The sequence below is a fragment of the Anser brachyrhynchus genome (assembly GCF_964034855.1).
Source record: "Anser brachyrhynchus genome assembly, chromosome: 2".
Classification (NCBI taxonomy): domain Eukaryota; kingdom Metazoa; phylum Chordata; class Aves; order Anseriformes; family Anatidae; genus Anser; species Anser brachyrhynchus.
The window spans coordinates 24029953-24055753 of NC_137695.1; the positions used below are offsets into that span (position 1 = coordinate 24029953).

Genomic DNA, 25801 nt, shown 5'->3' on the forward strand with positions numbered 1-25801 from the left:
GCTCCTCACAGACTGCAGAGGGCTGGAGCCCAGATATCCCTCTTCCTCTGCCCACTCATGGCCCAGGCTGTAGCTCCTAGTCATGGTTTCTGCAGGCCAGGAGATGCAACAGTTCATGTGGGAAGCCATTCAGAACCGTAGGATACAACCTTGGAGAGAAACGGGATTCAGGAGACCTGGTTGATCACCTCTTCCAGGCTCAAGAATAGTCTGTCCCAATAAGCAAGAAATCATGCAAGAGAGGCAGGAGGCCTGCATGGATGAACAATGAGCTCCTGACTAAAGTGAAACATATAAAGGAAGCATACAAGAGGTGGAAGCAGGGTCAGATCACCCAGGAGGAATATAAAGATATTGTCTGAGTGTGCAGGAAACGGTAATTGCTGTCAGCTAAACTCAGTAAGGAGTCCACTCCTGCCTGGACTGAACAGTGTATCATGATTAAAATGAACTACAGCTCTGTATCCTCACTTTTGTTCTGCAGTCTTCTTTAGCCTTGAAACAAGAACCTGAAACTACTGCTTTGGCTGACATAGCTGACCTGTGTTGTCTCAGGTAGTTAATTATGCCCAAGTGCTGTGGCTGGACTATCCATAGCATGACTACAGACTGCGGTTGCAACTGTTCCTCTGCAAAGCTACAATGGCTTTTTAATTTCATATCCCACCTAAAACTATCACATTTCTCTCTTGAGTTCAGATGCCTCTCAAAGCATCACTGCAAAGAGCATCTAATTAAATGATTTTAGAGATGAGAAGAGAGAAGTACTATTAACACTAATTTCAAAGCATGTGACATACTGGAGAAATATCTGTGTTAAAAGGTGAGATTGTTTTGGTTATACTTTTCATTGTATTGTAATTCCTACACTGGAGTAAAGTATATAGCTGCTGTTAGACTAATTGTTGGAAAAAAATGGACTAATAGTTGGGGAAAAAAAAAAAAAGGCAAGCTTTGGAGCAGACTGTCATCTTCTGCTCTAGTAAATTTTGTTATTATTTGTTATATCCTACTAAACATGAAATAGAAACAGTTCTGTCTTACCCTCTCCACAAAGGTAGAAAAATTCCCATTGATTAAGATTGGGCAACATGGTCATATTAAACTCCAAGTAATCAGTCTCAACCTATATTTAGTTATGAAGGTTGCTGCTTGTATTTCAGACCTATAAAATTATGGCCCAGATAACTTGTGGTGGGTTTGCTGTTGGTGGTATGTGTTGTGTTTTTATTTATTTATCTATTTATTTATTTTACCAGCTGTAATCTAATAAATGATTAGGTTTCTCCTTATAAACCTGAAATCACTTAGACATTCTTAGAGAGTCATGGTGATGAAGATGTTTGGGTTTTATCAGAACAGCTTCATGCTACTCTGAATCCTTTGAACTCCCTTTACCCTCTGAAGTTAAACTCTTCTTACCCTCTTGTAATAATTCTTGCCTGAATCTATTCATTGTAGAGTCAAGCTGTAAAAAGAACTCTGACAGAATGACTGGACTTGGAAAACAAGATCTCTATGTGAGAAGAAACAATAGGTTCCTCTTTGCCAAGTGCTCTTAATAACTTCTGAATCTCCAAAACAATGTTGGTCAAAAATATTTTAAAGTGGAGATTAGAAATGTACTGAACATTTTACATTTTGTGAAAGCTGGCAGGGGAACTGAAGACCGGTGTGAGCACCGCCACTGAGAGGCAGACAGTTGAGAATGTCTCTTTCAAGAAGCAGCAGCCATCTGGTGTGAGCTGCTGCTTGCAGGATCAAACGCATGGAGCACATGGAAGGATCTAGGAGAATTGGAAGGAAGGCAAAGGAAAAGAGGCAGAGGACTTGCAGAACAAACCCAGAGGAATTTGCAGGCCATGTGGACAGAAGTTGAAGATTTCCAATCACATTATCTTATCCTCCAACTGCCCATGGCTGCTCTGTGCAGCCACATTGGAATGTGCATGTCTCAAGCAGTACAGCTGGACCAGAAATGTTTCTTTGTCCCTGCCTGTGCTGAGAAACATTGTGAAGCCAACTTTGTACAGTCTGATAAATCATTCATGACTGGACATACATTTTGTAGTTGTTTCTTATTTTCAGCTTGTATTTTTATTGACAGACCACTGTGTGAGCTTGGAGAATAGCTTATATTAGCCATCGTTAGTAATTATAGAAAAAGAATCAGATTAGAAAGCCAAGATCTTGTCTTCAGGCAATTGCCTTGTAATTATAACAAGAAAGATGGCAAGAAGGTTGAGAGAGATTCTCCAAACTCTGACACCTCCAGAGTGTTTTCAATAGAAATTATTTTTAGCTTTTGATCTTTGTTTGGAGGGCCAAATTTTTCAAAAAATGTGGAATTTCCTTTTGATTCATGGCCTCTATTCTTTGTTTAAGTATTCAACCAGGTGGAGTGGTGTACCTGTAACCTAACAGGCGTAAATATAAAGACAATATTTAGAAGCCTGTAAAAATGTGTCCCTGAGACTCTCTCATGACCTATGAATAACAAGTTAGTGTTTGCACCATATTTAATATAAAGATTGTGACTAAGTTGTTAACCTTAGTAGCAACCACGGAGTAAATGTGTCACGTAGTACAGAAGGCACCATAAATACGTGTAAACACTGCATTGTATGTGGACTGATTTCTCAGCTGCCAGCTAGGATAAACAAAATCTTATTTATCAGTCCTATCTCCATTTCTTTTAAGTTTGGGCCTTTAGAAAGCACAATCTGAATCTTATCTTATACCTTTACCCAGATAACAGCTTTTTTTTTTTTTAATTTGTTGCATTTTATATCACATTATGCACTGCTGTTTTAACTTTATTTAATTTTTACTAATTCCATCTAATCATAATGGCTACAACTCAAACAGTGATGGTTGTTGAAAAACACACTACAGTACTGTTGAAAATTGAGTTCTTAATATGAAAATATTCATTCTAACACCTTGGCCCAGGAAATCTAGTGTCATATCATCAGATTTGACATCCTTCACCTGAGTTTCCTCTCTCTCAGGTTCTTACTTACATATACAAGCTTTTTTTTTTCACACTTCAGTTTCAAAACTGAGATCTGCAGGCAGCCTCTGGTCCAGTTTTCTTTTGGATGTATATTGTACTAATTTCTTTGACAAGATGATCAGACAGATTAAATAACACTTTCATGTGACTGATCATTGCAAAAGAATTAGGAAACAGTTTAAAAACATGACTGAAATTCTGCTCTATTATTCTGATATTTAAGTTTGTATCACAGAAAATGTTATCAAAAGTGCCTTCCTGTAGTCTACGGGTAGGCTCCAGCATTTCCTTTTGCAGTGACCAGTTAAGTTCCCTCCATGTCTACACTTCAAACACTTTTATTCAAAATAGATTAATTAATGTATTTCATAAATGTATTAAATTACAGAAATGAATAAGTTACGATTCTGAATATATTTTGTGCTTTACTATTTTCTGTGTTGCCATTCTGCTAATAATTCACCTATTATCAGGAAGCTGACAGATTACAGCTCTTTCTTTTTTGAATCTTTTTCTTACATTCCTTGAAGGCCAGCTCTCACCACCCAGCATCATGGCATTTGTTAAACAAAAAAGTCAGTTTCAACTGTGACTTTTCCTCACAAAAGGATAAGAAAAACTTAAAATTGCACTCCGTTACAATAAGCCTTGAACACATAATTGTATACAAGATACGCTAAATGAAAAAGATGAAGAGAAATAAGTCATGTTCTCATGTGGACGGACACTCCTATGTTCACCAGAGTTAAACAAAAGGATGACAATGGACTGGCTTATCACATGTTCATTGCTTGCAACACTTTTCTAAAGGTGTCAGTTTGATTTAAGAGACTGAGTTACAGAGCAAACTTTTCTCCAGATATTCTTCACCTTCCAGAGTGACTCTCAGCAGACACCTTGCTGGGTAGAAACTTGCAACTTTTTTCTATTAGATGAGATCCTACTTACAAATTCTTCTGCATATTTGATTTCCTCTATTTTCTCCATTAGGTCACTCTGTTCAAAGCCTAGATTTATAGAAAAACATATTTTAAAAAAAATTTTGCTCTCACTACTACCTCATAAAATCCAATGGACCAAATTAGGCCAGTAGGCTTACACAGAAGTTAAAACAGGGTGCATGAAAAGATCCTGGGCAAAGGGAAACTTAAATTATTAGGATTTAGTCTGATGTATTTCAAAGTTTACAAGTCTAGATTTCATGCTGGAAATGCAACCTCCATTTGCCATGGCATGAAGTTCAAATTATACAATTTAGAACACTCAGGATGAGTGATCAGCATGATTTAACACTGGGTAATGGTCTGGCTTATCCCATCATCCCATCCTTCTCTCAGGGTTTCCTAACCTCAATGGAAAGGGTACTCATGTAGCAGCATCTGTGCTACCACAGTTTAAAGCTAATTGCATTAAGAGAAAACTTCATCAGTGTACTGACTTATTTTAACATGGTAGGTTACATTACACATGGGTGAGGAGCATTTGCAAAAAGTGGCAAGAAGCCTAGTGATGGGCATAGTAGGAAGACTTGACTGCTCCCAGCACATCCAAAACAAATCCATTCTCTTCTCTAAGTTGCAGACCTCAAATTTTAGGCTGTGTTTGTCATACGCTTATTATTTTTGAACAGTTCTGAAAGGAACCTAAATTTTGCAAATTCCCATACATGATTACTGCAAGGTTTTCCTGCTGTTTTTCCCTATGGGATTGTTAGTTTTTATATTTACCAGGACTGAATAGCTGTTTAATTTGTTTTTGTAGTCTCATTAAGGTGACAGAAATATTATGGATACAGCCACCTCCCATCATCCATAATAGTAATTGTATCATCTTCTCCATATCTCCCCAGGTAGATTTTCCTGTACATCTTCCCTGTACTAATTTGCCTTTGTTTATAACTTACTTACTTCTCATGCTCAGGATTGACAGTTAAAATAATCACCCTGAATGTGAGTAGAATCGACAATGTTTTTAGACAGAATACAATAATGTGTGTAAAGTAGAGCTGAGAAATCTGTCCATGGGGAGTAGCTTAACTGCTGCAAGTGAGGGACTTCTCTGTTCAGTAAGGTATTTGTTAACACATTCTTATTCTTAATCAAACAAGCTAATTACCACAAATTGTTCAAATATGTTGTAATGAATATATTTCTTTTTTTAATTGTTTTATTATTTATTCAAGTTGGTCTGCAAATTATTTTATTAATTATTATTATTATATTTATTTAGCTATTTGCTATTTTGTAATTTTTATTATTTTCCATCCAAGATAGTGTCAAATGAACTTATTACTGGACCAAAGGCCTAAAAATTTTAGCATGAAATTTAGGATTCATTTCCTACAAACTACATAGGAACTATAGAATATACTTATATACATATAAATATATCACATACAAGAAGGCTATGTACCTAAATAACTGAGATCTGGATAGATTATTTTGTATTTAAGGACTGCAAAGTCCACATCACCTGCTTTAATTCCCCAAATTTCATATCAGATTATACACTTTGAGAATGCAAAAATAAAAATTCCATACCTCTCACTTAGTGGAATGCCCAGCTGAGTAATCCTTGTGAAGGGGCAAGCAGTGTTGGAAGGTCAAATGTAATACAGAAAGATTTTAAAAAAAAAAAAAAGTAAAAAAAAAAAAAAGTAAAAAAAGTAAAACAGGCATTTGAGATTCATTAAAACAATAGAAGGTAAAAGAATGAAAGAAATGTCATGAGATATACTTGCCTCGATTTCACACTCTACTACCATTTGATATAATCTAAAATGCCACAAATTCTTCTTGTGAATGATGAAATTGAGCTGGCAGTGACCAGGAGGGGAAAAAAAAAAAAAAAAGATAAAAAAAAAAGACATTGATGAAGACTCCACACATTAAATGTCAATAATTAAGGAAGACCTTGACCCAAAGACAGATAGAACATCCCAAAAAATTTATACAAACTGGGTCATAACTTAAAAGGCATCTCTAATATATATTCATTATGGGTAATTGTCAGAGATAGGAATATCACAATTATTCATAATGCCATGAAAGTAATTTCTTAAAATATGTTTCATCTTTTGTCAAGACAGAATGTATTACCATTGTACAACCTCACTAGGCAAAAAATTATTCACTGGGAAACAGCAGACTAAAAATATAAAAATGTGTATACATGCCTGATATAACATTCACTGACCAGAGACATAGGTTTACCAAATAGTAGAAGCACTGGCCGACCACATGCTGGAAATTCTCTGGTATGTCATCCCACTGTCCAGCAGTGTATGGTTTCAGATCTCCTTGACTCAAAGACTGAATCTAGATGCAGTCTAAACATTTACTTTTAATGCACCTTGATAGATTGCTCTTTGTGGATTTTTCATTACTTTCTGACCTCTTGTAAATTTTCATTATCCAAACCTTTCGTCAGCTTAATGATGTTTTCTGTGGAAAAACTCCTTTTCTCTTTGTCTCTTATAAGCCTACTGTCTGATAATTTCATACAATGCCATCTTCTGAATACTTGCCCCTACTCCATGACTCCCAACTCCTACTCCACAACTTATTCTTAGTTTCGCCTTGTTCCATGCTTCTGATCACACTTTCCAACCTTTTTTTTTTTTTTTTATCTTTCTGGGTCTACAGTATCTATGTTCAAGTGCTGTGATTAAAACTACATAGACCACAATCTGTTATACGAAGTAGTTTGCTGGAAGTAATTTAACAGTTTTCTTGGTTCCTCCTTCCCATTCATTTCCCACCTCAATGTTAAATCCTATTTCCAGCTCATTTGTGAATACAGCAAACAATAAAGGCTCCAGCAATGTATCTGAAAGCACTTGTGAAGCTCACCACTTTCATTGTTTTTCCTTGCTCTTTATCTAATTTTTAATCCAGCAGGGGATCTTCTCTTTCACCTGCTTACAGATTAATTTCCTTAAGAGTCTTTGGCGAGTGAACCTTTGAAATTTTTATTTTAAATCCAGATCTCTTGAATTCCTCTCTTTTAAATAATTTCCTACTTCAGATGATGCTGAGATTCATAAGTAAGTGACTTCCCTTTAGAAAAGAAAAAAAAATTCTAAATTACTTAATTTCTGTCTCAGTTTTCTATTCTCTATGTTTTCTGCTATAGTTTGTATTATAGGTTCAAAAAAAAATTGCCAGTGTGGAAGCAGAGATTACACGGAGTCAGAAGTCTTTTTTTTTTTTTTTTTTTTTTTTAATTTTAGAAACATCTTACATTTGCTGACTCTACTCTCTCTGGCATCAAGTTATAACATAATGACAACTTTGAAAAAATCTTATTTCAGTTTCCTTAGAACTCTTCGGAAAAAAATCTGACCCTGCATTTTATCATTCATTTTATCAGTTTGCACTTAAGATCTTCTACTGAAGCTTCAATTTGAAACAATTCCTTATATTCAAACCCTGTGAAAATAGGTTTCAGTGTGGGAAACTCCCAGAAATTATTTGTAGTAAAAACTGACATAAAGGGATTCACTTAGCTTTTTGCTATGGTCTTATTTTTCTTTCTTTACACCTCTACGAGGAATCAGCCATGCAAATTGGTAAAATTCTTGTCTTTGAGACAGATTTTATTATTTGTTAATATTTTTAGCAAGTTCTGCGTCAAAATAATATCTGGCATGTCCTATTATGATTTCATGTTTAACCAGACAATATTTATGCTACTTTCTAATCTTCTTATTCAGACAAGTCTTCCATTTTTTCCATAAGCATTTTCTGTGCTTAATAATGTTAGAATGTTGCTTATCATTTTGATTTTATGTGTTCCTTACAGCATCTTCTTTTAATAAACAATGCATATTTACTCAACACTTCCACTATAATGACTTAAAAAGTCTTCAAGCCACCTATAAGAATTTCAACCTTTTCCACACTTTCATTAAGATTCTTTTAATCAAATGTACTTTTTTTTCTCTTCCTATAAGGCTGTTGAATTTGAGTATGCCTTGAACTTCATTCTACCTGTTGCTCGGGATATAATAAAGGAATAAAGGTAGATTTTTTTATGTAACTTTTTGAAATAATTGATTCAAGAAACAGTTGTTCATGGTGCCTCAAATTATTCTCTATTATTCTCAATCCATTGAGGTACCACCTACACATGGCATAAATGAAATTTCCTTCTATTATTGGGTTTTCTGCTCTCATAAGCACTCAGATTGCCTTTAGTATATCTATTTTCACTATTATTAGTTGAGATAACACAAACATACCATGAACTAATATTATATTTATTCTCCTTATGTCTGGAAATTCAGTCCTGTCAACTAAGTCTGTAAGGATTCTGTAATTCTCATTATGTTATTCAACTTTATTTCCCTTAGTGTATATATGTCTCAATTTAATGTATAATACCACTCATAGCAATAGGATTTGTTTCATTTGATCAAAAGGTTTAAAACATCCAGACAGATAAAACAAGGAACTGCAGTGGACAGAGTTTAGGATTAGAGCTTATGTGGAGCATTTAAGTATGACTTCTAGTAGAAACTACAACTTTTTGTTACATAGAATTAGTTTGCTAACATATTTAATGAACTGTTTATCAAAAGAAAATCCTTAATTTCTTTACTTCTGATTAATTCTAGACACAAAAGTAAAGCATGGTTTTAGCATAGCACCTACAGGTAGCTACACTGTGCCTAACCGTACCTTATATATCTTACTATACTTGCTTCAGATCCAAGCCTTATGATCAGGTGTCCTGTAGCTCATGCTTACGTCTACATTTCACCCTTTGGCTGTTTGATTACATATCTCTATAATAAACAGGAAAAAAAAAATCAGATTACAGTAGTACCTCAAAACTTATTTTTACTCTGTTTTTTTCCAGGGCTTGATTCACAACTATGCTACTAAACTGCCATGTCATTTCCCCTTGTCTCTGACTTCACAGGGCTTTGATAGACCCTGTGTATACATGGTAGAAAGAGCAGAAAATTGCCAAGATTGTTACAGTGACAATAAATAGCATGAGTCATCAACTGTCATATTAACAATCTACATTTTGTGGAGATTGGAGGTTGGCCTAGCAGACTTAGCTACTCATCACTGTAAAGAAAGGTGGTGGCAATAGAATTTATGTAGCCAAAATTAAGTTCTGTTCTGTTGCTTGTATATGAATCATATAGGTCTTAATAATATTCATTCCTTCAGTTTTGTGGGTGATCTGTTTTACAAAATATTGTAATACCTCAATGTGCATTAAGAGGAATATTTCTGTAATGTATTCTTCCTGGGGGAAAAAAAAATAATAATCCTCCTATTTGGTCTATGTCTTAGTTTTTCTCTAAATGTTTTAGAAAACTACAATATCAAATTTCCTAAATCGGATCAAATATTCCAGTCTGATCATCAGTATCAAATACACGTAAGTCAGAGTTAACTCTACCTTGTATTCACCTTGTACTAAGGACACAATCAATTTTGTTACTTGACTAGAAACTCAAAGAAAATAGAATTGATATTGACAGATTGAGGAGGGGTTTGTGAGAAAGTATTTCTCGGTTGCACAAGAGCTCCACAGCTAGAACCAGGAAGGATCAAGATCTTTTGGAGACTGAAAGCAGATTTTTTGAAAGGTGTGATAGCAGTCAACATGAATCACATGCTGCAAACACTAATTCTGCAGTGGGTGATGTTATTTAAAATATAATATTTAACACAGAAGAGGACCAAGATCACTTTTTACATATTCCTTTAGAAAAGTTTGAGATGCTCTTCTTTTGTAAGCTCTCCCTATAATCTCTTTTACTATATCAAAATACCTTTATAAGGTAGCATGAGGTCATTTCAACAATTAACTTGATGTTAATAAAAAACAGTTGATTTTTCACATGAACTCTAAAGCAACAAATCATATGTGTGATTCTAAATACATGTCCATTCTGGAAAATTCATGATCATAAGCATAACCATAAATATACAGCAAAAATCCCCAAATCAGTAGGAAGTGATTATATGCCATATGCTTTCTGGAAAAGAATTAAATTTCCAAATTTCCTATATGATATTACTCAAGATGAATAAGCATCTGGTTCATAAATGACTATTTAAAAAAAAAATAAAAATCAGTGTTGACAAGTAATAATTAGAAAAATTAAGAATAATGTTTATTTTAAAAATGTGTTACGAAAAAAATATTTATGTTAATATCCATCCACTATAAAGTGTTCAAATCCTGTGATTTAATTTCCTTTTAAGAGTCATTCATCCAAATATAGGATTTATAGTTTAACTTTTACTCATCTAAACACAAGAAATCAACTAGCCAGTCTTTCTCTAGTATGACTGCAGTCAGGGACATCAGTATCCTTTTGCACAGTTTTAAATGCAACTATGTTTTAGGTGGATTTTTCTGTTTGGTTGGTAGGTTTGGGGTGGATTTTTTTTTTGTGGTGATGGTGGTTTAGGGTTTGTTTGTTGTTTTTGTGTGTGTGTGTTTTGTTTTTTTTTTGGTTGGTTGATTGTTTTGTTGTTTTTTTTTCACTAGAGACACTTTTCCTGTATAAACTAAATTGAAAAATAAATATTTAAATAGAATGAAGTTAATTGATTTTTTTTCTTTCCAAAGAAAATGCGGGTTATATCAGCACTTAACAACTATGAATGTGATTCTGTTTCATTGTTTTCCACCTACCAGGAAAAACTGTATCATTTCCTTAAATGGGACCAGCTGAGAATATTTATAAAGGCTTACGGTGAGGTAGCTGCTCTCCTCTGGGCAGACCTTTTTCCTGCCCAGCCTGGCCATGCCCTGTTGGGTGTCTGTGTGGGAAGGTGCTAAAGGCTGCCCTCAAACTTGGCTTTCATCTGCAGAAAATCACAGATCTTGTTAGAGCTCTGGAGTGTGTTCTGCACCTTACATTCAGGCTAAATGGAAGAAGCAATTAGGCTTCTTTGTGGTGTAAGATAGCTGGAAAAAGGCTTGGAAATTGTGAGGAGAGAAGCCACCTACAGTTTTCCTCCTGCCTCAGGGAAGCCAGGCCTCTTGTGTGCAATCTTTGTAAGTAATCAGCACCAGCAAAAATGCCCAGTTGATATTATCACTTTCTCTTCCCAAGCTGGCAAGATCCCAGCTAGTGACTAGCTACTCAGGTCAGAGGAAACAGCATGCTAATACAATATCTTTTTAAAATGCTTACTGGCTTCTGTTTTTTCACAGTGTCAAAATTAACATTCAACAAATTGAAGAGACTTTTTGATGATTCATCTTTATGTGCTAAAGTATAGTAATACACAAAGAAAAACAGGCTCCTTGGAGAGAAAGAGTTGTACAGAAATCAGCTCTGATAGTAAAAAGCACCCTCTCCATCTAATATTCAGCAGTTATGCCAGAATACACAGTAGATTAGGTATGAGTACAGTAGATAGGAATGAGTACCTGCAAGGCTGTAGTTTTGCAAGATTAAGTTTTTATGGCAATACTAGCTTAAAGCATTTCTGCCATTAGTACCCCCTTTCACCTATTTTGGCACTATGAACTTGATTCGATAACTGATATGGCTAAAACTAAATTCAAAATAAAACAAAACAAAACAAAGACAGTTCTGTCCTCTCTCAGATATCTCCACTCCTGTGCAGACCCAAATGGTTTCCTGTGAAGACAGGTTCCTTATCCCATGTTGTTTTGTTCACAATAGAATGAAATTCATGAAATGCCTCGATGTATTGTCTTACTAAGTGGTTAACAGGTATACTGACTGCAAAGCTCAGCGTTACTTTGTATTTGCATGATATCCCAAGATACAAAAGCTTCATGAAAATAAAAATTTACATTACACATTAGGAATTATTTTCCAGCAGTACACAAAAATGCGGGAATGTTCTATTCTCCGCTATTTTAATGCTTTATAATTTTATTACGCATTTCATAGTAAATGCTCTATAACATAGAAACTGTGGGAAAAATAAGCCATGGCAATACCAACATTGTCATAATATAAAGCATTGCAAGGCAGAAACTCTATCTAAGCAAGAATCAAGGCACTGTAGTGATTTTTTTTTTTTTTTCAAATTGAACAACACACCTGCTCTTTATAATTTCAGGGAATGCAGGACTAAACAATTTCATGTGAAAGACATACATGAATCCCAGGAATATCACTTTTGAAAAATCTATCAGTGTCACTTCTGTTAAATTGCTGACTTGATTTGTTGGTTTAAATTCGGGGCAGATCACAGTGTGAATAAAGAGAATAGCTTTGGCAAAGAACAAGCAGAAGAGGAATTAAAGCTTAAAACCTTTACTTGGAAATTAAATATGTATATATAAGAAGATGTGTTAAAAGAGAGCTTGAAAATGTGATCCAAGTTGAGTGTCTAGGGTGCTTTCTGCTGAGCAGTTGGAGTAACAAGAGAGACCGATGGCAAAATGGTGATCTAGAAGATGGCATTTGTGATCAGACACATCCCTGTCATAGTTACAAATATAAATAAAGGTAAGAAGGTCCATCTATCCACCTGCACAAGGCAATATATATATATATATATTGTTTTTTCAATTTTACACCACAAGCTGGCAAGCAATATTCCCACAGAAAGGTGGTAGGAAAATGTTAACCCATAAGGAGACCAGCACCCTTCTCCCATCTTGGCTCCAATGAAACACAGAGCTTCAGCATTTAGAAATTGAATTCAGGTGGGCTGATGGTCTGACAGCATTTTTGTAACAGGTCTGCTAAAATTATTGTTGAGTCCCTTAAAATGTTAAAGAGTAGCAACAAAATAAAATCTCACTAAGGTTAATCTGTCCTTTTGTATTTGGCCTTCTATGACATTTGGGCAGCTATTGCTGCAGTGTCTATAGCAGGCTTTGTTTGGACTGGATTATGTTTTATGTTAACATGAAAATGATTCTACTGCAATCAGTTTTTATCTTTTATCCTAAAAGAACATAAATTTGAGGGATAAAATATCTGAAACCAAGAAAGTAAACAATACAGAAGACAGTCTTCACAAGGAGCTCAATTAATGGCTGAAAATGGACATGAAAGATCCATTCTGCATCTAATGACCTAATATAGGTTCATACTTTGCATCAAAATACAGGGTTTAGTCTTTAAGAAATAGAAGATGACATGTATTTAGAAAGCATGAATAAATACCTATAAACAGCTTGGCGTTTTGCCACAATCAACTTGTTATGGATGTCTTTGATATTAAATTTTGCTATTGCACAGAGCAAAAAATTAGTTTATGCAGAATAGTTTTATTATTAGCTCAATTTTCTTGCACTATTTTTGTATGTGATCCAAATCAATGCACACTCTTTCAGTGTTTGGGAGAACACAGACTGCTAGCTGATGAGCAAGTCAGTCATGTGGTGTCAAAAGCTAGAGTAAATGGAAGAAAAATATCAGGATTTATGACTTGGAAATAACATTTTTATTTATTATTTTCTCTCACAATGTCCAATACCCCTCAAATCAGAAATATTTATTTCATCTTGCAAGTAAGATTGAAAGTTAGGTTTCTTTCTAAGTTGTTCACAGCTATTATGGGTTCATAACATAAGAGTAAAATCCAAAGTGGATGTCCTAAGAGCATACAATCTCTCTGGCCAGGACACACTATCTGAATAAGGTGAGCAGAATGGGTCAGGTGACAATGACAAACTCCACCAACAGTCCAGTGGCCACCAGAGAAATGTAAGGTGCAAATGAAAAAACAGCAAGCCCAGGCAACAAACCAGGTCCACCTACTGTTGCTGTAGGCAGGGCTCTGTGACTGCATCTCTAGAACGAGACGTTCCTCAGTCCTACCCCACCACCTCAATGCCATGCAGCCCACCCCACTTCCTGCACTGGCAGGAGGAAAAGGCAGGGACTTTGGTGGTGGCTTAACATAGTCTGGAGACAGCAGTTAGAGCATAGGACCTCCTTCCAAGCTGAAGAAGAGTTGGGACTCACAGTCTGAAGTTTATTGTAGATCAAAATGAAGTCTAAACTACACCTACAAGACAACACAGCTACTCTGCACAAGCAGAGCTCTGAGACTTAACTCACATGCCAGTGTCAGTTGGTGCTGCCAGTTCTTGATTATTCAATTACAAAGCTGTAATTGTCAAAACAGGGGGAGCAATGTAAGTGTTGTCATGAAAACTGATCCTGGGAGGTAGCAGGAACCATTCATTGCCCTTAGCTCCCTTTAAAACTAAGAGGCCTTTCACCATTTCTGAAGAAAATAGAGCAATATTTCCTATCTTTCACAGGACCAAGAACTATGTGAAGGCAAAAATGTGTTTTCTTTCCAAAACTGGAGGAAAAAAAAAATAAAAACTTTTACCCATAGTAGCGTTTTAAGGTGGACTTTGATTTTCTGATCTCTGAAGCACTGAGGAGTGAATTAACCATGATAAAACTGGCGTTATGCACTGAGCATCTTGTTGAGTGCATTCCCTGTTGAACCACAGGGGATTTGATAGGTGACTGGAGGGAGCAGACTGTGAGTCACCACTGAATGTGAGTATACCTTGCTTCTGGTAGTCCAAAAATAAGGCCAGCTGCATACTGCAGGGTGACTGAAGAAAGTGCTCTGTTCAGCAGCCCATTAGTGCCACAGCCCTAGAGGGAAAGGTGGTAGAGGCAGCAGTTTCAAAAGACTTCTCTCTTCTTCCTGCAACTAGGCCTGAAAATACATGAATTCATCTTTAGTAGAAACCCAAATCTCTTTGCAGTTCCTTGGAGATTTGTGATGTTGCTCACAACCCACAGGATAGCACTTCAAATCATGACTTTTTTTTTTTTTTCATATCTTCTCTAGATGAATCTTGTTAACAAAGCTTGGACCAGCCCCAAACTATGTGTGACATAGGTACAGTCTGCTTTTGTTTCCTTGGCAAAAAAAATAAAAAAAAAAAAAATAGAAACAGTGCAAACAAACAGACAAAAGCAATTTAAAACAAAGCTGAATCAAAAATGAAAGTACTCCTTTGTACTGCCTAGAACAGAAGGAAGGAAGATGAATCAGAGAGAAGTAGAAAAGAGTGAATAGAGTCAAAACAGTAACTTTCCAGCCCTTGCCTGAAGTCCATGGGTAGAAATGTGGATAGCTCTATATGACCTAGCTGTTCAGTCCCAGCTACCACTCATACCAGACTACACTGTTTGCAAACACAACACAAACTTAGAAACTATGTGGGAAATAAGGTTGCTACTTACACCCAGAAGAAATCACAAGCTTCTCACTGATAGCTCAAGAACAGAAATAGAAACAAAATTTCCTATGAATTTGTCATTCGGCTCCAGTTAGCAATATGACAGCATGTTAGTAATGGCTGCTTTGCTCACTTCTGCCAAGGGAATTCCACAATCTGTTCTATACAGGCCTTGGATTCCTCCAGGTTAATCTAATGCATGATCTCCAGCCTGAAAAGCTTAAATACTCACAGCTCTTCTCCACAAGAAACAAACACACAATCAAATCTCATGCTTCAGGGAATAAGCTGATGGCTGCAGGCTCTGCAAGGAATACTTTCCCTATTTTATGGCTTTGCACAAATTGTGGGGTTTGACTTTCCTCTGAAGAATGAGTCATTAGCTACTGCTGGATACAGAATACCAGCCTCAGATCTAGGAAGACTGTTTTTATGTTTTTGTCAGCAATGCTCCTTTTCTGTTTTTCCCTCCTCCAAATTCTGAGGCAAGGGAGCAATATTAATTGGCAGCACTGTTTGCAATGGTGTGTCTGAACACAGGTGCACTGAAAATGGCATTACCTCTAGAGCAAATATGACTGATTATCTGGGGATCACACCCAATGCTTGGGATCTCCTTCAGGATCAGGAGGTCTGCTGCATGTAAATAGAAATACAGCTTTTATGAATGCTTCCTGAATGAGCATATCTATCAGAGGATTTGCTATATCTCTCTGGTTATTACTTTATGGGCCAGTGACCAGGCTGTCTTTATATAAGAAAAAAAAAAAAAACATAATGTAGTTGCTGTTTGGTCTGTAGGCATCTGACACAGTACGGCCAGTAAATACAAAAAGCTTTTGCACAGGAGCAGGAATGCAGTTGTAAAAATACCTATGGCACATGTAGGCTCTCCTCACAGAGGCAGCCACCACACTTTGTCTCACAGTTGATGCTCAGAAGATAATAATTCCAACTCATTTTCACAAAATTAGATTGCATTCCACCATTACCCTTTCACTATAAATTCTAGAGTGACAGGACAAAGTGTGGAGCCCAGTAAAGACACTGCAGCTCAATTATCTCAAGCAAAGGAAAAGCCTTGAATATTTTACAGGATTGAGTGGTCCTGCATATTGTGTTAGTCATAAACAAGCACAACGCAAACTCACATCTGGGTTCTCAGCTTCTAAATATACTGAAACTGCCAAGGCAACAGATGAGATTTTCCCGTCAATAGCTGTTGAGCAGACACTTATTCTGTGATCCATTTTACACCAAGAAGGAATAATATAGCCTTGTACCAGCTTAAGTTTGTGATTAGAAATAAACAGCCACCATTTTATGCCAATCTTCTTAAAGAAACAAGGCCATTAACTCCAACAGCTACAACAAAAGAGAAGATAAACAATTTGACCTGCAGGTTAATTTAATAGTTGAATAAATACATGGTGTTTCTTTGCTAGAAATGCAGGTTTATATATGGTGGTTTTTTTGGTTTTTTTTTTTTTTTTCATTTTTCATTTTAAATGTTTGGTGTGGTTTTATAGTCTTCCAGTTCTGTTCTGACATATTTGGAGGTGGAACTAGGAAAAGAATGCCTCCTGGAAGCAACAGAGCCTCTCAGGAGATTATCTAACAGTCTTTGCTCCCTCTAGGTGATTCCTGGAGGACCTCCAGAACTGTGATATTTCAAAGGTGGTATATAGCACCACAGCACATTTCTGCAACAGCCAGAACAGACACCAGGGACCTTAGCTGAGAGTGTGCTACAACTCCAGAACAGAAGAGAGGACAAATTCCACAGCAGGTGATGTTTACATCACCTCAAGACTCTTTTGCTGTCATTCCTCTTGTAATTTCCATGCTACAAGTGGATGAACAGGAGAGCTCTCTGAAGAACTATTACTGCAGATGAAGAAAAAGAAGCACTTCACCCCAAAGTCAGCCTCTAAGGTTTGGTGTCATTGTCACAAAAACTTCAGATGGGAAGTTTATCTAAACAATCTGCACAGCTCAGAAGTAATGTTGTTTTGGTGAAAACTTCTGGGAAACAGCACATTATCTTATTCCCCATACCTTGTATAATCAATGAACTTCAGTAGCTATCCTGTGCTAATCAAGAGAACTATGGAACCAGTGCCAATATGCTGGAAATATAATAAGCACTTTCATATTTCAACATGTCAAACTTACACTTGTGCGTGTATCCTGCAACACAAGGACACACACATCCTCTCACACAGAATTAGTTAGCTGAAAATATATCCTATTTGTGCATACTGCCCAGGAGAAAAGTTTGTAAGTATTTAGCAATTATTTCGGTAGTTCTTGCACAGCACTGAGCAGAGATCAGTACTTCCATTTCATTGAGAATTTTGAAATTTCAATTTTTAACTTTATTCTGGTTTGGTAGGACCCAAAATGCAAAAACACCCCCAACATACCATTCTCCACACTTCTCCCTAGCTTAAAGGTCATCTAACTGGCGAGAAAAAAGGATTCCTGGAGGATGGGGAAGACAAGTTCAAGCATGCTAGGTCTCCGTGCTCTTCCTCCCCCACAAGCCACCTTGCAAGATAGCTGAAGTGATTTGTCCCAAGGCTATGCTGTTTGCTCTTGGTATTCAGCCCCAAGTATGTATAGTCCTAGAGAATATTTGTTTCATAAGAGTGTGTTGAAAAGCACCTTTTCCTGAAATCTTTTCAACTACCTCCCCTTAAATATTTTTCAAGAGAAAAGATGAGAAAGTAGCATACCGGAAAATTGAGGTTGTTTCAGTCACTCTCAGTGTGAGTGGAGTCACACATAGTGTGAGGAAAAAGGCACTGAGGTGAAACTCCGAGGAGTGCCATACCAAGCAGTAGGACACTGCAGCTGTATTACATTGATTAGAAGTTTTACCTCTCGGACTTCCCACAGGCACCTGCAATGCCACCGCTCATTTGCCGTTAGCTCCTGCCATGTTTCTTTTTCATGCTGAGCTTAGTCAGGTGGAGATAATTTTGCACTTCCCCTCTCTACTTCTTCTATGCATCTGATGTCTTTCATCCCACATTTGACACTGCAAGTTGTGCAAGACAGGTGATGTCCCTGTTGGTTGTACATGCGAGCAGTGCCAGTCACAGAACATCTCTGATCCCTGTGTGGATGTCATCAGTACGCAGGCAAGAGATTATAATAACTGCGAAGAGAAACAATGGATTAAACTATTGAAAGACACCACTGAGTTCATAACGTGGTGGACAATACAAAGCACCTCATAAGTTTGGTGCACGGGTAAGAAAATGTATAACAATGGAAAAGTATACTTTTTAATCTCTCAGTTAATAGCTAAGTGTTTTTAAAATAGCAGTGCACAGCGGATGAAATGCAAATATAATAGTAGGAATCAGGATGTGAAAAACAAAACCAAATGATTTATGATTCTGATTCCCAAGTGATAAGAATGAACATAATAAAAATAGAATAGTAAAACTAGTTAGACAAGAGAACAAATCACCTCGATATCAATTTGTAACATAAATAACTTTTCAATAAAAATTGGAACTGGAAAAAAAAGTGCATTTTCACACATAGCTCAGAGATCACATAAATGCCAAGTGACATGACAGTTGCTGAAATAAATGCTCTTTTTATGAACAGCAGAGTAGTAAAGCAAGCAAAATAGATGCATAAAATGGGTAAATTTCCACTGTATTAGTTATTGCTGCCTCCGAGCTGCAGTAAATTACAAACTCATTTTTACCTTTTTTTGTGTTCATGAACACAATTTTGGGACTGTTTTTCCACCCTCTTCTTTCACAACTCTATGTTTTAGAGATTTATGTTCTTCTTTAAAGTCTATAAATAAGAAGTATCCAGATCTTTTCTGTATGAGGGAAGAGGGCTGAAAACTCAGAAGAAACTATTTATTATGCATTTCTGAACTTTCTTTGCATAAATTCTGTTATCTGTGTACACACCACTTCCATAAAACTTGTTTTTGTCTGGATATTTTTCCCATTACAAATGAAATCCAAAGTAAATTTTCCTCCCAGACTCATGGACCTACACACCTATGGTTTTCTCCTTTTTTTTTTTTTTTTTCTTTTCTTGTTTATAGGACAAAATCACAATATGTTCTCTTTATTTACTGCTTGCTATACCTATAAATAAGAGATGTAAGACTATCAAGACAGAGTGGAATGGAGTCAAAAAGATGAAAGATTTATTTGAAATACTAGTTGACCGTTCCCAGATGAGAGGAGGAAAACAGTCAGTGACTCTGAAAGTGAACAGAGTAAATAAGTGCCACAGACGAAAATGTGCCTCTGATTACATCCTCTACCACACAAAAACAAACAAACAAGCAAACTAAATAAATAAATAAATACATAAATAAAATTAAGATTAAAGTCCTTTGAGTTAAGATATGTTTTTATTTTCATCAGCACCATAATATTTTATATGCCCTGCATCCATATTGTGCTCACTTTTGCACTGAGATAAATGAGCATGCACAGAGAAGGGCAAACACAGACAGAACTATAGACAGTTTTTCATTTCATTTATCAGTTCATGTGTACAAATATACATTTAATTCCCCACCAGTATAAGATATTCCTTAAAATGGCAACAAAGGAAGTAAAGATGATAGCTAATGTCTGAAACAACCTAGGTGCAAACAAAAAAATGCATGAAAATATCCACTTTTTCTTTTCAAGTCAAGGTAAGGGACCTGAATCCTGTAACACACCATGAATACTGTTTAACCAGACATCTGTGTCTGTTTTCCAGAGCAGATTCCTGGAAATTCACATGAGTTTTGTGGCTTCAGAGATCAAAGCATTTAATCCAAACTTTTTTGAATTGAATTTCTCAATCACACCATTCAAGATTTATCCAGAACAGATTAAAGCAATATAATTCAAGCTCTATTTAATCTAGCTGCCTGATTAATGCTTAGTTCTGTGACTTTCACATGAAATTCAAAACAGGCATTCCAAATTATTCAGCTAGAGAAAATAAGCCCAGCAACGAGAAAAACATCCTGTTAATTTTCATTAAAAATCTCATTCACATTGGCACTAAATTGCTCAAGTAAAATAAGAAATTCATCAAATCTTAGGGACTATTTTTTTCTCATTACCCCCTCTCCCCCCAGGCTTTCTTTGCCTTTACCAATTATTAAAGTTGCTAAATGCACTGACAGTTCTTTATCCATGTAACTGATGAAATGGAATAGGAGAATAGCAAAGTATAGCAAAATATTGAAGTCACTCTTTGGTGGGTTCTGCAGGGAACACATGCATCCAAAAGCATTCCAGTCTTGATGGTCAGTGAAGAACATTTGCTTTTTAATTTTTCTTTTCCCAGGCTGTACAGTAGAAACATAGCTGAACTTGACATTAGAGTCACAGGTGGTACCAGTTTTCAGTCACTGTTAATTCAGTCTGATGTACACATGTATGCCTGATTAAGTGCAAACACTCTGCTCTGTTACATACGTTCTTTTAATGCTTAGCAGCTTGAGCTTTTTCTGTCTTATTCACTCCTATTCTAGTTTGTTATGAATTGTCACTGTTATACATGCAAATAAGAAAGTACATCCAGGGAATAAGGAGCTTTGCCTGTGGGTCATTTCATGTGGGCTTTTAGATTTTGGAAGTACATTTCTGTCTTTCTAAATGGGAAATAAAAAACATCACTGACTGAAATTAATGGCAAAGAGACAGATTTTTTTGTTGTTGTTGTGAGACTCAAAAGAAGTTGTGCTTTATTTTCTCCTGATACATGCCTATCAATCATGCGTGAGTCATGAAATCTTTTCATCAATATGACTGTCAATCACCAAATAAGCTGGATACAGGAATCTACAGATCCAGTAAAGTTGATTCCCAGCAGTATTAAATTCGTCAAAGGCTTCAAGCACTGTTGCAAGCTATTTTTTGTTTTGTTTTTCTTTTTTTTTTTCCCAGACTACATGATTGTTGACTCCTATATTGCGTAAAGAAAATTTATGAGAAATTAAAACTTCCAACTACCTTGCTTGTAATGATTTTTTTACACGTTTTAGAGCGTTTGATGATCTTTTAATTAGCTATCTTCATTCACATCATTCAGTTCATTCCTCCTCTCTCAAATCCTAAAACTATACAGCAGAGCAGCTACTTGATGGGTAGCTTTCTAAAATTCATGATCTGGGATCTACTAATAATGTCTCTCAGGTTGTCATTATCAAGATTTACAAGCATCAAAAGTCTTAGAGGTAAATCCACTAGCAAAAGATAGTTATTTTAGGGCATGTTTGTATGTAGGATGACATCTCCACTCACACTGAATTTTTGGGCCTTAGACATTGTAAAGTATTGGCATATATAAGTGAAATTCACAGGCCCCGTCTCCATTATCTGTTCTCACCATATTTAAAATAATTAAATGCCTTAAATTTTTCAACCACAGTGAAAGAAAAGGAAGAGAGAAGAAACTTTCCAAGCAACAGATTCTACTTCAAGAATGCATAATGAAACACCAGATTCTCTAAGACTTGTGAATATATCATTTCAGGAAAATATTCATAATATAGTTCCTTGGAAGGTTTCAAACCATTAATTCAAAATTAAGTAATAATAGATGAACAGAACATAAGAGCTATTTATTGCAATTGCAAGAGATTGGTTGTGAATAGAATATATTGTTCACAAATGGACATTCTTTAGGATAGAAGGCATCTTCAGATGTAATTACATTTTGTACTGTGAAACCTTTTAAACCTAAAGTTTGAAATTGAATAAAAATGGCAGGATAGAGCAATTTCAGCACTTCTAGAATAATCTTTTCAAAAGCATGTTCTATTTGGTGTGATGCTGCCTGTTAAAAAAAAAAAAAAAAAAAAGAGAGAGAGAGAGAAAGAAAAAGAAAAAGAGAAAAAAAAAGAAGAAAGAAGAAGAAAAGGAGTAAGTGAGAAAGGAATGTGGGTGAAGTGAAGAAAAATAATTTTATTCAATTTCCAGAATGTGATTCAATGAAAATAGCTAATTAGATCATCCCATTTCAGTGTGGTTTCTTATTAGGTGAAACTGCAGTGTCACTGTGAACACTGTAAAGAGAAGCAGAGAAAATCTATAAATAACAGGAATCTATGATTTTTCAATGGACAACCATTGCAAAATATATGATTCTGATACGTTGTGCATAATCAGACATCTCTCCATTTTCCTTTTCCTCTATTAGAGACCAAAGAACTGTGCCTAACTCAAATTAGACCTTGTTTTAGAGTTTTAAGATCATGTCCTCCTGTGACTTCCAAAAGAAAACTAGTTAAACTAGTTAAGGAGATACTTCAGAATTAGCTTAGAATTTAGCCTGGATCTAACCAGAACTGTGTTCACACTGATTTGTGGCAGTGTACTCTATGCTGAGATTAAGATCTTCCAGGAATCGTGTGAGGAAGTGTAAATAATTCTGATTCCTCCTTATTCATTTTGTATACATGCAATTGTCAATCACAAGAGCTGACATAAAGAATGACCAAGAAAAATAAGTGAGATTTGTGCAGTCTATTACATTTAAATTTTATTAAACTTCTAAATAAAGTTTATATGAACTTATGAATTATTTTATTCTTGTTTTACTTTAGAAATTCAGATCATGACTGAGCTGGAGTATTAAAGGCTAGAAAAGTAGGAAATGAGAAAAATCAGATCACAAGAAATGATTAGACCTTCATTTCATGAACTGTTGCATTTCTTGTTTTGCCATGACTTTCTCAGCAACTAATGATCTTCAGTGACAGCTTCTGAAAAAATATTAAAGAGCTAATGCCCTCAACTAGTAGACATCAGGAATCATAAAATACATTCTATAGGTTCTCCCACAGGCATGTTCCCTAAGGCAAATAATGTAATAATTGCCATACATTTATTTCCATGGGAAAAAATAAATAAAAATAAAAAATAAAAATAAAAAAGTTTCTTCTTTTAGTGCTTATCTGCTACAGGAATCCAAATCTTAAACCACATATCATACAAATCTTAATTAAATGAGATTGTTTGAAAAGAAAAGTCAGGTTTTCATGTCTAGTATAACCGCTAAGACAAAGAGAAATCTTAACCAGAATGATCTTAGTGGCTTCAGCTCTGATATGAATCTTGTGCAACAGTCATGGCTTTTCGCTGATGTTGGAAGGAGGGCAGTTGGTTTGTGTGTCCTTCAAGGAATACACAACACAGATAATGTAGAACCTGTTAAAAGAGTAGAGGAAAACAGCAATTGGGCAGCCTAAGGAGCAGAAGATATGGACCAAAAGCAAGACTGAAAAGTGGTTTCAGAGAGAACTTGATTTGGCTTTAATCTATTTTCATAGGGGGGTAACAAGTGCAAGCAGGAAAGCTAGCAATTTCTGTGGAATTTCTGAAAGCCAAAACTTGGTCACTGGAAGATCTTGAGTTCAGCTTGGCCCAGGGATGCTGATATAATGGCATGAGAGATCCCCTATTTATTCGTTAACATGTGGCCATGCTCATTTGAAAGTGTGTCACTACCAGTTGCTATTGGCAGTTTGGTACTGGTGGATTGCTCAAGGAGACAGGTGAGCTGGTGTGGTGGGTTAGCCTCAGCCAACAGCTAAGCACTCCCCCAGCCACTCACTCACTCCTTCTACACCCAATGGGAGAGAAAGGGTAATAACAGGATTGATGAGAGAACAAGATGACTCATAGGATGAAATAAAAAGAGAGGGCACTTCCTTGTTACTGTCACAGGCAAAACAGACACAATTTAGGAACTTAGATTAATTTATTTCTAAGTAATGTAAATATTGCAGTCTGATTTGGGTATCGGGTAAAGATAAATATATAAATAAATAAATAAAAGTTAAAACATTTAATTAAAGCACTTAGGGAAAACATACCTCTCTTTTTTTTCCTGTGCTCCAGGATCCTCTTCTCCCCCTTGTTATTACTGAAGGTTACATTCAATCCATTCAGTGAGGCAACAAGTTGCACAGGGCTAGCTGTGGTCAGGATCACCACTGCTCCTTCGTTCTCTTTTCTTCTGATGCAGCATGGGTCCCCCAAGGGCTGCAGTCCCTTTGGAAACATCTGCTCTACCATGGAGCATTTCTACTCACCTTGGTGTTCCCTCTGCTGTTTCTCACTACTTTCTCTTCCCTTCTCCTCTCCGCTTGGTGATCTCTGCTCTTTCTTAAATGTTTTCAGAGGGGTGCAACCAGCTTGGCTCATGGACTCAGCACTGTCCTGCAACAGTTAGTCCCTAGCCTCTTCCCACAGAAGCTTCTCCTGCAGCTTTACCAACACCTTGCTACCTAAGCCCAATGCAAACAATGAGGATGAACTGATAGAGACAACAACAACAAAAAAGAAAATTTCACTAATAACCTAGAGGTTATTGGAGGCTCTAGGCTTTTAGTTTATTGGCTGTATAGGCAGAACCCAAGTTCCTCCCAACCCTACTCCAAACTCACCTCATGTAACAGGCCTCAAGCTTCATCAATGGAAACCACTTCTTCTTTATATTCTTCTGCTGTTTCCTACTAGCTTCCTCCTTTGTGCTGCAGGACACAGCTGAGCCCCGAGGCTTTTAATGGTTGTTGTGGGTTGTTCAAGCAACTTCAGGTACAAGAATTTCCAGCAATTGGAAATTCCAGTGTTGTTAATGGTAAGAGGTCACTTTGGTATTACAGCTAACACTGAATGCCTGATTTATGTTTCTCCTTGTCTTTGGATGCCTTTTTATTCTCTCCTGTCATAAATCATGAGACCTTTTACTGGACATTCAGGCCTTAGAAAACATATTTTTAACTACTGTTTACCTGGACTCAGACTGACAGTGCAATGACTTTTCTGGACATTGGAAGGTGGACAGAAGATGTAAGGAAAATCAATGGGAGGCTGCTGGTTAACAGAGATTAACAGACCTATGTCACACAACTGCTTGCAGCAGTGTGCACAGCCTCGGTGAGAACAAGAAAGATCACATCACCAAGCAGCTGAAGGAGAAAACTGAGAGAACAGCATGGCATTTTCTCAGAAGGCAGCAAATGGAGTTTTGTAATTCATATGTAACATTAACCAAGAATAAAGCATAATCCTGCACTTTGTGCACCCAATTCTTAAATAAATCATCAGACTCAGAAGATGCTCAGCAATGTCAAACTTTTTGCACCTGACTAGATTATATCTTTTCCGTTCATTACAAAATCACAAGAATATACAATAAGAGCATAAAGTCCTTGCAGATTGTGAATATAGCCATATTTTATTTTAAAATTTTAAAAGAAAATTAAAAATAATTTGAAAATCACCTGAATCTTTCTATACTTGAAAAGCATCATCTACAGTGCAATAAATTTTGTTTTGTTTTTGCATTATGCTGTGGAGAAAATTGCTAGGAATTCCAGTATCGTATCATAATTAGTTCCAGAGGAAGCTGGATGTAGATGACTAGGCCATGTGAACAAATAGGATTTTTCCAACGCTTGCTTTCTTGGTTAAATGTTCATTTCTGATGCAAGTTTCTCTTTAAGAAGTGAAAAGTCTCTTCCTATGTAGGCATCATGGAGTCATTCATGCTATGGTTCACTTTAAAGCTGCATAGTCTGTATGGTAATTTATTAGC

The 25801-nt window shown here is 36.2% G+C and overlaps 1 protein-coding gene and 1 long non-coding RNA gene across 2 annotated transcripts in view; one reads left to right on the top strand and one right to left on the bottom strand.

Annotated features, from left to right (window-relative positions):
* LOC308190782 (uncharacterized protein) overlaps window positions 1-25801 on the top strand; it is a 185518-nt gene that overhangs the window by 42308 nt on the left and 117409 nt on the right. The gene's annotated exons all lie outside the window — the stretch shown is intronic.
* On the bottom strand, window positions 18865-24743 carry LOC308188801. Its single transcript, XR_013945777.1, has 3 exons — window positions 24648-24743; window positions 24075-24488; window positions 18865-23406 (listed from the first exon to the last, which is right to left on the bottom strand). It is a non-coding gene; the product is annotated as an uncharacterized lncRNA (long non-coding RNA).